The 14,143-nt window shown below is 44.1% G+C and overlaps 1 protein-coding gene across 2 annotated transcripts in view; it reads left to right on the forward strand.

The window, feature by feature from the left end:
• The window catches only part of LOC110485619 (gamma-adducin), a 143,834-nt gene that overhangs the window by 33,185 nt on the left and 96,506 nt on the right, over positions 1-14,143 (forward strand). The gene's annotated exons all lie outside the window — the stretch shown is intronic.

The raw sequence follows: 14,143 nt of genomic DNA on the forward strand, positions 1-14,143 counted from the left end.
CTGTGTATCGAGGTCATGACAATACGCTTTAGTCATGACGATAATGCCTAGGTTGGCCTGTCAACATTATCCAGGGAACGTGTTTGACACATAATGAGACACGTAAGCAAGCAGTCAGCATTGTTTTCCCCCTGGCCTGGGTCTGGCCTGGGTCTGGCCTGGGCTTATAGTGTCTGCCTGGGTCTGGCCTGGGTCTGGCCTGGGCATATAGGGTCTGGCCTGGGCATATAGTGTCTGGCCTGGGTCTGACCTGGGCAATAAGTGTCTGGCCTGGGTCTGGCCTGGGCATATAGTGTCTGGCCTGGGTCTGGCCTGGGTCTGACCTGGGCATATAGTGTCTGCGTGGGACTTGGCAACCTGCCAGAGTAGGAACTGAATGAACAAAGATGCTCTAAACTGAGGAGGAGGGGGGGGGGGGGGGGGGGGGGGGGAGGAGGAGGAGGGGGGGGGGGAGAGGAGGAGGAGGAGGAGGGGGAGGAGGAGGAGGGGTGTTTTATGAGCTTTGTCAAGGTTGCTATCTGAGCTATCTCCGTTTTCACTGTAGTTTTATCTTTGAATCAACCAGTCTTTAACCTTTCTTTAACTAGGTAAGTCAATTGCTTTCTTATGGAATGTGACGGCTTGCATGTAGAGCTTTCTCCATTTTAATTGTCCGTGGACATAGTCTGTCTGCTTGGTGCGTCGTCTGTCTGCTTGGTGCGTCGTCTGTCTGCTTGGTGCGTCGTCTGTCTGCTCGGTGCGTCGTCCATATTTAGGATTTGCAGTTAAGTGAGGCTGCTAATCTCTCTGGCTAAGCTCCTTATACTGCATTTCTACATTACACCACAATGGAAAGTGGATTTGAGTTTGTCACTTTAAGCTAGTTAATCATTTCATAGTGCTTTTTCTGTCTGTTATCTTGCCTCGATAGCAATATCTGAAGAGACAAAAGTCTGAAAATGACGAATTCTTATTTGTCGGCTGGTCCTGTTTTCGTGTTAAAATACTTCTGTGATGATGCAAGTTAACAATGGTGTTGGCCTCAATTCTCTTTCTCTCTCTCCCCTCTCTATGCGTTTCCATGTGGTTAATTTATTCCATTCCTCCAAGGCAGTCTGATGTGACTAATGTCTAGGCCAGGGGTACACACACACACACACACACACACACACACACACACACACACACACACACACACACACACACACACACACACACACACACACACACACACACAGCACAGAGAGACAGAGGACCAGGCATTCCAAGGGGTTGTGAGGGTGTTAGCCCAGAGAGGTACACCCACTACCCCTGAAAGGAGGACCGGAGGAGGGGAAAAAAGGAGAGACAGAATAGAGAGAAAAAGCTGCATGACTCGTAAACCTTTTACAGGACCGGATGGATGGATGGGTGGATGTTGAAGGGTTCAGTACCAACCATGCAAGGTCCAGTTGTTCCTCTCTTTCTCTCCCTCTGTCATTCACCCTGGTAAGACGAGCTATGCTAGCTGTACTAGACCAGTGTGTAGGACAGTAAAGAGACCTTGCTAGCTCCCTGGGCCACCATTTAAACCTACACACACATATCACATGTTTGTTTTACTATCCTTGTGGGGACCAAAACATTTATTCCCATTCAAAATCATATTCTCCAGAACCCTAAACTTAGCCTAAAATTGCCTTTTTTCTTGTGGGGACCAACTAATTTCCACACTTGTCTGAACTTACCTTGTTTTATTATCCTTGTGAGAACTTATTGTCCCCACAAAGATAGTAATACCAAAAAAACACACGCACAGAGCTCCCTGGGCTGCCATTTAAACCTCTTCTCCCCCCCAGACCCACGTGAAACACTCAGCTGTAAGTCTAACACGCTCCACACTGACTCCACACTCCACTTCCTGATCGGCAGGACTTCTCGCAGTAATGATGTCATGCACCTTGTTATTATGATATAATCGTTACTACCGCTCCATCTGGTCATGTTTAAAGACCGCTCAGTGGTTACCCATGTGATTCCCTGGAATTTAAAGCAAATCCCAAGTATATCAGTATCTCACAATGTACAGTAAGATGTGCAGTGCCTTCAGAAAGTATTCAACATTTGCCCATTTATTATTTTCAAAATTCTTCAAACTCTGTCACATTGATCATTGCTAGACAACTATTTTCAGGTCTTGCCATAGATTTTCAAGTAGATTTAAGTCAAAACCGTAACATTCACTGTCTTCTTGGTGGACAGCAGAGTGAACCAGATTTTCCTCTAGGATTTTGCCTGTGCTTAGCTCCATTCGGTTTCTTTTTTATCCTGAAAAACTCCCCAGTCCTTAACGATTACAAGCATACCCATAACATGATACAACCACCACTATGCTTGAAAATATGGTGAGTGGTACTCAGTAATGTATTGGATTTTCCTCCAACGTAACACTTTCGATTCAAGACAAAAAGTGAATTGCTTTGCCACATTTTTTGCAGTATTACTTTAGCGCCTTGTTGCAAACATGATGCATGTTTTGTAATATTCTGTACAGGCTTCCTTCTTTTCACTCTGTCAATTAGGTTAGTATTGTAGAGTAAGTACAATGTGGTTGATCCATCCCCAGTTTTCTCCTACCACAGACATTAAAGTCACCATTGCCCTCATGGTGAAATCCCTGAGCAGTTTTCTTCCTCTCCGGCAACTGAGTTAGAAAGAACGTCTGTATCTATGTAGTGACTCTGCTCTTTTTTAAAAAACAAACATTTACTGTCTACCAATAGGTGCCTTTCTTTGGTCTTTGTGGTCAAATCTTTGTTTGAAGTTCATTGCTCCCGAATGAGGGACCTTACAGATAATTGTATGTGTGGGGTACAGGGATGAGGTAGTCATTAAAAATCATGTTCAACACTATTATTGCACACAGAGTGAGTCCATGCAACGTATTCTGAGATTTGTTTTAAAACATATTACTCCTGAACTTATTTAGGCTTGTCATAACAAAGGTTTGTTTTAAAACATTTTACTCCTGAACTTATTTAGGCTTGTCATAACAAAGGTTTGTTTTAAAACATTTTACTCCTGAACTTATTTAGGCTTGTCATAACAAAGGTTTGTTTTAAAACATTTTACTCCTGAACTTATTTAGGCTTGTCATAACAAAGGTTTGTTTTAAAACATTTTACTCCTGAACTTATTTAGGCTTGTCATAACAAAGGTTTGTTTTAAAACATTTTACTCCTGAACTTATTTAGGCTTGTCATAACAAAGGTTTGTTTTAAAACATTTTACTCCTGAACTTATTTAGGCTTGTCATAACAAAGGTTTGTTTTAAAACATTTTACTCCTGAACTTATTTAGGCTTGTCATAACAAAGGTTTGTTTTAAAACATTTTACTCCTGAACTTATTTAGGCTTGTCATAACAAAGGTTTGTTTTAAAACATTTTACTCCTGAACTTATTTAGGCTTGTCATAACAAAGGTTTGTTTTAAAACATTTTACTCCTGAACTTATTTAGGCTTGTCATAACAAAGGTTTGTTTTAAAACATATTACTCCTGAACTTATTTAGGCTTGTCATAACAAAGGTTTGTTTTAAAACATTTTACTCCTGAACTTATTTAAGCTTGTCATAACAAAGGTTTGTTTTAAAACATTTTACTCCTGAACTTATTTAGGCTTGTCATAACAAAGGTTTGTTTTAAAACATTTTACTCCTGAACTTATTTAGGCTTGTCATAACAAAGGTTTGTTTTAAAACATTTTACTCCTGAACTTATTTAGGCTTGTCATAACAAAGGTTTGTTTTAAAACATTTTACTCCTGAACTTATTTAGGCTTGTCATAACAAAGGTTTGTTTTAAAACATTTTACTCCTGAACTTATTTAGGCTTGTCATAACAAAGGGGTTGAATCGAGACATTTCAGCTTTTTCATTTTGTAATTCATTTATAAAAGTTTTGATCAACACAATTCTACTTTGACATGAAGGTTTTTTTTAGGCCAGAGACAAATAAATCTTAATTAATTCATTTAAAATGAAGTCAAAGGATGTGAATACTTTGAAAAGGCACTGCATGTGGTGTTGGTAGTTGGTAGTGCTGCTGTGGTGTTGGTAGTTGGTAGTGCTGCTGTGGTGTTGGTAGTTGGTAGTGCTGCTGTGGTGTTGGTAGTTGGTAGTGCTGCTGTGGTGTTGGTAGTTGGTAGTGCTGCTGTGGTGTTGGTAGTTGGTAGTGCTGCTGTGGTGTTGGTAGTTGGTAGTGCTGCTGTTTTATTGGTAGTGCTGCTGTTGCTTGGCATCCTCTCCTCCTCTGTTCTCTGCTCTAATCATCTTATCTCTCTCTCTGTGGAGTAGAGCAAACAGTCTCTCTCTCTCTCTCCCTCTCTCTCTGGAGCAAACTAATGGACAGATGCTAGCAGCCTGGATCCTCTCTACCGGTGTCGATTCCTCTAAAGGACAGATATGCAGTCTGGCTCTCTGCCCACACAACCTCTCTCCACTGATAGAACGTCTCCCTCACATGTGTCTTGGTTGGAGTTGAATTTAAGAGCCTGGTAAAAATCTGTACGTCCAGGAGGTTTTCATTTGTAGAAAATGTAAAAAGCATGTGGAGGGAGATTCTAGATGTGGCTTGGCCAAAGTGACTGTGTGTCTGTGTGTGAGTGAGACAGGGAGTTGTAGAAACCCAGTGGACGGGTGGTAGTCCATATGGATCTTGAGGCTTGGCCAAAGTGACTGTGTGTGAGTGAGACAGAGAGTTGTAGAAACCCAGTGGACGGGTGGTAGTCCATATGGATCTTGAGGCTTAGCAGAAGTGACGGGTTGAAATTGTGGTGATTTGAAAGGTATGTAAGTGATATCAGGTTTTTGAAAGTGAGTGTTGGGGGGGGGGGGGGGTTGTTGTATGTTAGGGCGTCTGCAGATTGCCATTCTCTCACTCTATCTCTAGTAGTGACCTCAGAGCCATAGAATGCTGAAAACACAGTAGAGTCAGTTTATCTGCTAAACACTGGCCTGAGAGCTGACAGGCTGGGCTTCACACACACACACACACACACACACACACGGGGCCGGGGGGAAACGGCACTGGGCCGCTCCAGATTAATCAGTAGGGGTGTTTCCCTGACACATACCAGCTGTGCTGGTCTCCATGGGGACACACAGTGACTCATCGCTATTGGACCAGACTCACCGGACCGTGGCAGTGGATTGGCTGTGTGTGGCTGTATTGATTGGCAGTGTGTTTACAGCAGGGTATGATTTGTTTGTAGTGGTTTCAATTAAGGAAAGTTTAAGGACGTTTTTTTGTTGCAGTGTATTGATGATGTTGAAGTGGCCATGACGTGGCTGTCAGTGACTTTTCAAGGTTATTTAGTACATCGTGTGTGTGTGTGTGCATCATTTTGGGAGGGAGATGGGTGCGGTCAGTGTGTTGTGTTTTCAGTTTTGGCCCGCCAGCTCTGTTCTGTCTCCTATCATGCTTCTATCACACTGTATCTCCTGGGGCCTCTCTACAGCTGGCTGATGTGAGATCTCAGTCAACCAGACTAGTGTTAGCAGTCAACCCTGAGTCTCACACACACGGACGCACACACACATGCAACAATGTATGCATACTCTGTCTCTCTCTTCACACACACATCCCCTCCAGCTCTGGCTGGTAGTCTGTGTGGTCTTTGTAGCGCTGAGCCGAGTGGCCACAAACGACAGCATTGTCCTCAGGGAGGCTGGGAAACTTGGAGCGCAAACTCTCTCCTCAAGCAGTGTCAGGCCAGTCCACTGCTCCATTCAACTCAATGGGCTGTTTCAGCAAGAACTCCTCAAGGAGAGAGAGAAGAGAAATGATTGGAGAAGAGGAGGAAGAGAGTCAAAGAGGAGATCATGTAGGAGGGAGTTGAATAAGAGGAGAGGAGGAAGATGGGAGGAGAGAGAGTTGAAGAAGGGAGAAAGAGTTGAAATATAATGAAAGGTAGAGGAGGTGAGGGAGTCAGGAAAGGTCAACTGCCACAGGCAGAATAGAATGAGAAGGAATGCTAGACTAGGTGATATAAGGTTGTTGTATGGTAGAATATTACTACAGGAATGTTATAGTCAGTGTACAGGACATTGACTAAAGATGGGTATTAACTTTCTATTACACTGTAGTAAATTCATGTGTAGGATAGGAGAGGGAGTTTTGGGTGCATTCATGTTGAGTAAGTACATCATCCGTTAGCTGATCATCCTAGGCTAAGATATGATCTACTGTCACTTACTGACGGAGAGGAGTGGAAAAGCTCCTCTGGGTTTTACAACTGGGAGGAGTGGAGAAGCTCCTCTGGGTTTTACAACTGGGAGGAGTGGAGAAGCTCCTCTGGGTTTTACAACTGGGAGGAGTGGAGAAGCTCCTCTGGGTTTTACAACTGGGAGGAGTGGAGAAGATTTGAGGGGTAAAGATTTTAAAGGGCCACAAGTGACAGGTAAGTAGCGGTTAAGAGCGTTGGGTCAAAAACCGAAAGGTCGCTCGTTTGAATCTCTGAGCCGACTAGGTGACAAATCTGCCCACGAGCCCTTGAGCAAGGCACTTAACCCTAATTGCTCCTGTAAGTTGTGATAGAAAATTCCGTATTTACCTGGTTTATTTGATATTAATGGTTAACAAGTCTGTATTTTCATGGGCTCCACTCCAGTTCCCTGCAGCTAATCTGGGCGTATGGTCACCAGAGATGGCTTGAGCTGACAAATGAGTTAGACTGCATTACATAGACAAGAATGTGCTTTACTAGAGACAGTTTAGGAGTAGAACAATCCCTCATTGTCTCTAAATCCTCCTTGCATATGAGAAACTAAGCCAGGGTGGGGTTAAGACGACAACCCACGTGCAGATTTTTGTGCTTATTTTTGAACCATTATTTAACTAGACAAGCCAGTTAAGAACAAATTCTTATTTACAATGACGGCATACCGGGGAACAGTATGGTAACTGCCTTGTTCAGGGGCAGAAAGACAAATTTTTACCTTGTCAGCTCAGGGATTCGATCCAGCAACCTTTCGGTTACTGGCCCAACGCTCTAACCACGAGGCTCAGTAGTGTAGATGCGCCGCTATAGCCTTGGGTTCGATCCTGTGCCACAACCGGCCATGACCAGGAGCCCCATAGGACAGTGCACAATTGGCCCAGCGCCGTCTGGGGTAGGGGAGGGTTTGGCCAGTGTGGTTTCCTTGGCTCATCGTGCTCTAGCGACTCCCATTGACTGGGCTGGGCGCCTGCAAGCTGACTCCGGTCGTCAGTCGAACTGTGTTTTTTCCGACATATTGGTGCGGCTGACATCCGGGTTAAGAGAGCAGTGTGACAAGAACTATACAGCCAGGCGGGTCATGTTTCAGAGGACGCAGGACTCGACCTTCGCCGCTCAAAAGCCCATTGAGTAATAGAGATGAGCCAACGGACCAAATTCAGGGAGAAAAGGGTTTAAAAAATAAGGTTGTGGCCATACCACCCTTAACGTGCCTGTTCAGGGTCGGGCCTGGTTAGTACTGGGATGGGAGACTGGGAATACCAACTGCAGTAAGCAAAAAAGACAAGATTGAAAGTTACGGGGTAGTTTCATGTAAAGGCCTTAGTAATTGTATATATTTTTTTTTAAACACAGTAATATATTGAACAATATACTGTGCCAAATACTCAGGTATGTCCCATCTGCAAACTGTACAATGGTTGGTTTAGAGGAAACGTGTTGTTATTAACTGACTAATTCCATTTGCTAACAGGTATCATAGCAATCTATGTACCAGTCACCGATAGGACCACAGCAAACAATCACACATAATTATTATTTTTATTAATAGCAAATCGTAACAAGATAAAAAAAATATTCCATCATTGTGTTTTTACATTTAATGTACTCAGATGTGCAAACTAAATAATTCCAAATGTCATGGAAAAAACGAAAAAACACTATCTAATATCCTCAGAAAATCTGGCAGTCTGTGTGGAAATATGTTGCAACAGCGTGTTGTTGAAGTCAGAGAATGTGAGTATATAACTAATGGAGTTTGGGAGTCTGGTGGTCCGTGTGCCTGGATCCCTCAGTGTTTGCATCCTAAACAGCACCCTATTCAATACATAATGCCTATGTGCCCTGGTCAAAAGTAGTGCACTATATAGGGGATATGGTGCCATTTAGGATGCTGTGTCTCCAATGGCGGCTTTGCCGTTAATCCACATGGGCCGTCTCAACGCGATCTCTCACTGCTGGATCATAACTGAGATGTTATTAGCTAGATGCTTTCAATGTGTCAGTGTGAAAATGAAGACGGTATTTTCTATGTCAGCAGCTTGATGTGGTAGTCTATGTTTTCTCTATGATGATGATGGCTAGTGACCTATGTGTTTTTAATAATATAATAATACACTGCTCAAAAAAATAAAGGGTACACTTAAACAACACAATGTAACTCCAAGTCAATCACACTTCTGTGAAATCAGAAGTGGGGGTTGTGCTTACAGCCCAACACCGTGCAGGACGTTTTTCATTTGCCAGAGAACACAAAGATTGGCAAATTCGCCACTGGCGCCCTGTGCTCTTCACAGATGAAAGCAGGTTCACACTGAGCACATGTGACAGACGTGACAGTCTGGAGACGCCGTGGAGAACGTTCTGCTGCCTGCAACATCCTCCAGCATGACCGGTTTGGTGGTGGGTCAGTCATGGTGTGGGGTGGCATTTCTTTGGGGGGCCGCACAGCCCTCCATGTGCTCGCCAGAGGTAGCCTGACTGCCATTAGGTACCGAGATGAGATCCCTTGTGAGACCATATGCTGGTGCGGTTGGCCCTGGGTTCCTCCTAATGCAAGACAATGCTAGACCTCATGTGGCTGGAGTGTGTCAGCAGTTCCTGCAAGAGGAAGGCATTGATGCTATGGACTGGCCCGCCCGTTCCCCAGACCTGAATCCAATTGAGCACATCTGGGACATCATGTCTCGCTCCATCCACCAACGCCACGTTGCACCACAGACTGTCCAGGAGTTGGCGGATGCTTTAGTCCAGGTCTGGGAGGAGATCCCTCAGGAGACCATCCGCCACCTCATCAGGAGCATGCCCAGGTGTTGTAGGGAGGTCATACAGGCACGTGGAGGCCACACACACTACTGAGCCTCATTTTGACTTGTTTTAAGGTCATTACATCAAAGTTGGATCAGCCTGTAGTGTGGTTTTCCACTTTAATTTTGAGTGCGACTCCAAATCCAGACCTCCATGGGTTGATAAATTTGATTTCCATTGATACATTTTGTGTGATTTTGTTGTCAGCACATTCAACTATGTAAAGAAAAAAGTATTTAATAAGAATATTTCATTCATTCAGATCTAGGATGTGTTATTTTAGTGTTCCCTTTATTTTTTTGAGCAGTGTATATAATATATTGTAGTTTGCCTGTGGAGTGGCCGATCGTGTCAATGTTTTTTTATTGTATGTTGTTTAGGTGTAATGGAACCAAATATCGACCATAACGAATTCAATTGAATGATCTATTCTGGTATTAATAAATTGAATGATCTCTATCGGATACATCCACATATTATGACCTCTCACACACACCAAGGTTGATTTGACTTGATTTGAAGGCAGAGTCCTGTCACTATATTCACTGAGGATGCTGTATAGGGTTGCTTCTTGACTCGCCACAGACACATTCTCATTAGCAGTAGGATCCCATCCACCTCTGTCACACAGTATTACAGTCAAGGAACGTGCCAACGGTCACAGAAGCCCCCAACATCCATAACTAGGGTCAGGGATAGCCCCTGGACATCCATAACTAGGGTCAGGGATAGCCCCTGGACACCCATAACTAGGGTCAGGGATAGCCCCTGGACATCCATAACTAGGGTCAGGGATAGCCCCTGGACACCCATAACTAGGGTCAGGGATAGCCCCTGGACATCCATAACTAGGGTCAGGGATAGCCCCTGGACATCCATAACTAGGGTCAGGGATAGCCCCTGGACACCCATAACTAGGGTCAGGGATAGCCCCTGGACATCCATAACTAGGGTCAGGGATAGCCCCTGGACACCCATAACTAGGGTCAGGGATAGCCCCTGGACATCCATAACTAGGGTCAGGGATAGCCCCTGGACATCCATAACTAGGGTCAGGGATAGCCCCTGGACACCCATAACTAGGGTCAGGGATAGCCCCTGGACATCCATAACTAGGGTCAGGGATAGCCCCTGGACACCCATAACTAGGGTCAGGGATGGCCCCTGGACATCCATAACTAGGGTCAGGGATAGCCCCTGGACATCCATAACTAGGGTCAGGGATAGCCCCTGGACATCCATAACTAGGGTCAGGGATAGCCCCTGGACATCCATAACTAGGGTCAGGGATAGCCCCTGGACATCCATAACTAGGGTCAGGGATAGCCCCTGGACATCCATAACTAGGGTCAGGGATGGCCCCTGGACATCCATAACTAGGGTCAGGGATGGCCCCTGGACATCCATAACTAGGGTCAGGGATAGCCCCTGGACACCCATAACTAGGGTCAGGGATAGCCCCTGGACATCCATAACTAGGGTCAGGGATGGCCCCTGGACACCCATAACTAGGGTCAGGGATGGCCCCTGGACATGACTGGACCTCTAATGTTACACCAGACGGAAACAAAGAGAAGCATGAATGACTAATCTAGTCTAATGCCTGAAGTCCTTTTTTTTGGTCATATTAAGTTCACAGACCCTTTTCACATGACTGAGCCGAGCTGTACTCTGCTCGCCTGGTTACACATCCACCATCGTTTCTTTAGCTGTGCTGGAAAGGATCATATGAAAATAAATGCTCAGAGCCAGCGGAGGACAGGTCAGGTCAGCACAATAGTGTTTAAAGCAGGGCTCTGTTCCTGGAGAGATAGCCTCCTGTAGGTTTTCACTCCAACCCTGTTCCTGGAGAGATAGCCTCCTGTAGGTTTTCACTCCAACCCTGTTCCTGGAGAGATACCCTCCTGTAGGTTTTCACTCCAACCCTGTTCCTGGAGAGATACCCTCCTGTAGGTTTTCACTCCAACCCTGTTCCTGGAGAGATACCCTCCTGTAGGTTTTCACTCCAACCCTGTTCCTGGAGAGATACCCTCCTGTAGGTTTTCACTCCAACCCTGTTCCTGGAGAGATACCCTCCTGTAGGTTTTCACTCCAACCCTGTTCCTGGAGAGATACCCTCCTGTAGGTTTTCACTCCAACCCTGTTCCTGGAGAGATACCCTCCTGTAGGTTTCCACTCCAACCCTGTTCCTGGAGAGATACCCTCCTGTAGGTTTTCACAGAAATGACTGTAACCAAACAAACATTGTAGATTACAAATGATGGGAATGAACAGTAAAATATACTACTGGTGATACTGATGTCATCCCCCTCAGCCTCCACAATGGATTAGTCTACTTACACAGGCGTGAATCAGACAGGTGTCTCGTGTGCCATAGAACATATATATATTTGCGACTGCTTGACCCAAAAAATCTTGTTCGACCAACAGCCTGTCGACTAAATGTGGTCAGCCCTAAGATGCTCCAACAATACTCTGTGGTTGTTGGCTTGGAGTCACTTGTTCATCGTTTATAAGCTATGCGAGTACGCTTCCTCACTGAAACGGCTTGGAGACACTTGTTCATCGTTTATAAGCTATGTGAGTACGCTTCCTCACTGAAACGGCTTGGAGACACTTGTTCATCGTTTATAAGCTATGTGAGTACGCTTCCTCACTGAAACGGCTTGGAGTCACTTGTTCATCGTTTATAAGCTATGTGAGTACGCTTCCTCACTGAAATGGCTTGGAGTCACTTGTTCATCGTTTATAAGCTATGCGAGTACGCTTCCTCACTGAAACGGCTTGGAGTCACTTGTTCATCGTTTATAAGCTATGCGAGTACGCTTCCTCACTGAAACGGCTTGGAGTCACTTGTTCATCGTTTATAAGCTATGCGAGTACGCTTCCTCACTGAAACGGCTTGGAGTCACTTGTTCATCGTTTATAAGCTATGCGAGTACGCTTCCTCACTGAAACGGCTTGGAGACACTTGTTCATCGTTTATAAGCTATGCGAGTACGCTTCCTCACTGAAACGGCTTGGAGTCACTTGTTCATCGTTTATAAGCTATGCGAGTACGCTTCCTCACTGAAACGGCTTGGAGACACTTGTTCATCGTTCATAAGCTATGCGAGTACGCTTCCTCACTGAAACGGCTTGGAGACACTTGTTCATAGTTTATAAGCTATGCGAGTACGCTTCCTCACTGAAACGGCTTGGAGACACTTGTTCATAGTTTATAAGCTATGTGAGTACGCTTCCTCACTGTAACGGGAAGCATCCAGAGAGTCAAATGCCGCTCCACATCCCCCTCTTAATCTATGTCTCTTCTATATGGTTGGATCTACACTCTTAGAGAAAAGGATTCCAAAAGGGTTCTTCAGCTGTCCCCATAGGAGAACCCTTTTTGGTTCAATGTAGAACCATTTTGGGTTCCATTTAGTACACTTTGTGGAAAGGGTTCTACATGGAACCCAAAACGGATCTACTTTTTTTTGTTTTGTTTACTGATTGGACATAGGCGACCCGCCCAACACTTTTATATGCAGAAAAAACCCTGGACCTAGGGGTGAAGCGATACAGCACTGGACATGGATGGGAAATCTATAATGTTGTTCTGTATAATGATGAAGAAATCATCATGTTGAACCCGGGATCTGATGGAGGGAGTTCTGAACACAGTACTAGATATCCATGGGAACTGTGTACAGTTGTGTGTTGAAGGAAATGGATATGATGCTAGATTTACTGTATGAATGGGTGGCGACTGACAATGTTGTTGCTATTAAAAGCAGTGCATTGTGTACATGTTTGCACTGCTCAAACATTGAGGTTGAAACCCTTTTGTGTGTGTGTGTGTGTGTGTGTGTGTGTGTGTGTGTGTTCCTGACACACTATAATTCCTCAGATGCTTATTACGTACAGTACAACCAGCGGGACAGTCTATACTAGAGAAGAACTGGTTCTCTGTCCTCCATGATGGTCATACATGAATCACTCCCTCAACATCCCTGTATACAGTCAGAAGGTAGTCACACCCCTTGACTATTTCCACATTTAGTTGTGTTACAACCTGAATTTAAAATGTGATTAAATTGAGATTGTTTTGTCATTGGCCTACACACAGTACCCCATCATGTCAAAGTGGAATTGTGTTTTTTGACATTTAAAAAAAAAAAAAAAAATGAGAATCTGAAATGTCTTGAGTCAATAAGTATTCAACCCTTTTGTTATGGCATACCTAAATAAGTTCAAGAGTAAAAATGTGCTTAACAAGTCACATAATAAGTTGCATGGACTCACTGTCTGTGCAATAAAAGTGTTTAACATCTTTTTTTTTTATGACTACCTCATCTCTGTACCCCACAGATAAAATCATATGTATGGTCCCTCAGTCGAGCAGTCAATTTCAAACACCAATTCAAAAACAAAGTCCAGGGAGGATTTCCAATGCCTCGCGAGAAGGGCACCTAATGGTAGATGAGTGAAAATGAAAAAAGGAGACATTGAATGTCATGGAGCATGGTGAAGTTATTAATTCCACTTTGGATGGTGTATCAAAACACCCAGTCACTACAAAGATACAGGCATTCTTTCTAACTCAGTAGCCGGAGAGGAAGGAAACCGTTCAGGGATTTCACCATGAGGCCAATGGTGACTTTAAAACAGTTAGTTTTTTCCTATCAGATTCAACTCTGAGGATGGATCAACAACATTGTTGTTACTCCACAATACTAACCTACTTGACAGAGTGAAAATAAGGAAGCCTGTACAGAAACAAATATTTCAAAACATGCATCCTGTTAGCAACAAGGCACTAAAGTAATAGTGCAAAATATTAGGCAAAGCAATTCCCTTTTTGTCCTCAATAAAGTGTTAAGTTTGGGACAAATCCAATGCAACACATTACTGAGTACCACTCCTCATATTTTCAAGCATAGTGGTGGCTGCATCATGTTATGGGTATGCTTGTAAATGTTAAGGACTGGGGAGTTTATCAGGATAAAAAGAAATGTAATGGAGCTAAGAACAGGCAAATTCCTAGAGGAAAACCTGGTTCAGTCTGCTTTCCACCAGGCACTGGGAGATAAATTCAGCAGGACAATAACCTAAAACACA

Source organism: Oncorhynchus mykiss, chromosome 17 (assembly GCF_013265735.2).
Source record: "Oncorhynchus mykiss isolate Arlee chromosome 17, USDA_OmykA_1.1, whole genome shotgun sequence".
NCBI classification, from domain to species: domain Eukaryota; kingdom Metazoa; phylum Chordata; class Actinopteri; order Salmoniformes; family Salmonidae; genus Oncorhynchus; species Oncorhynchus mykiss.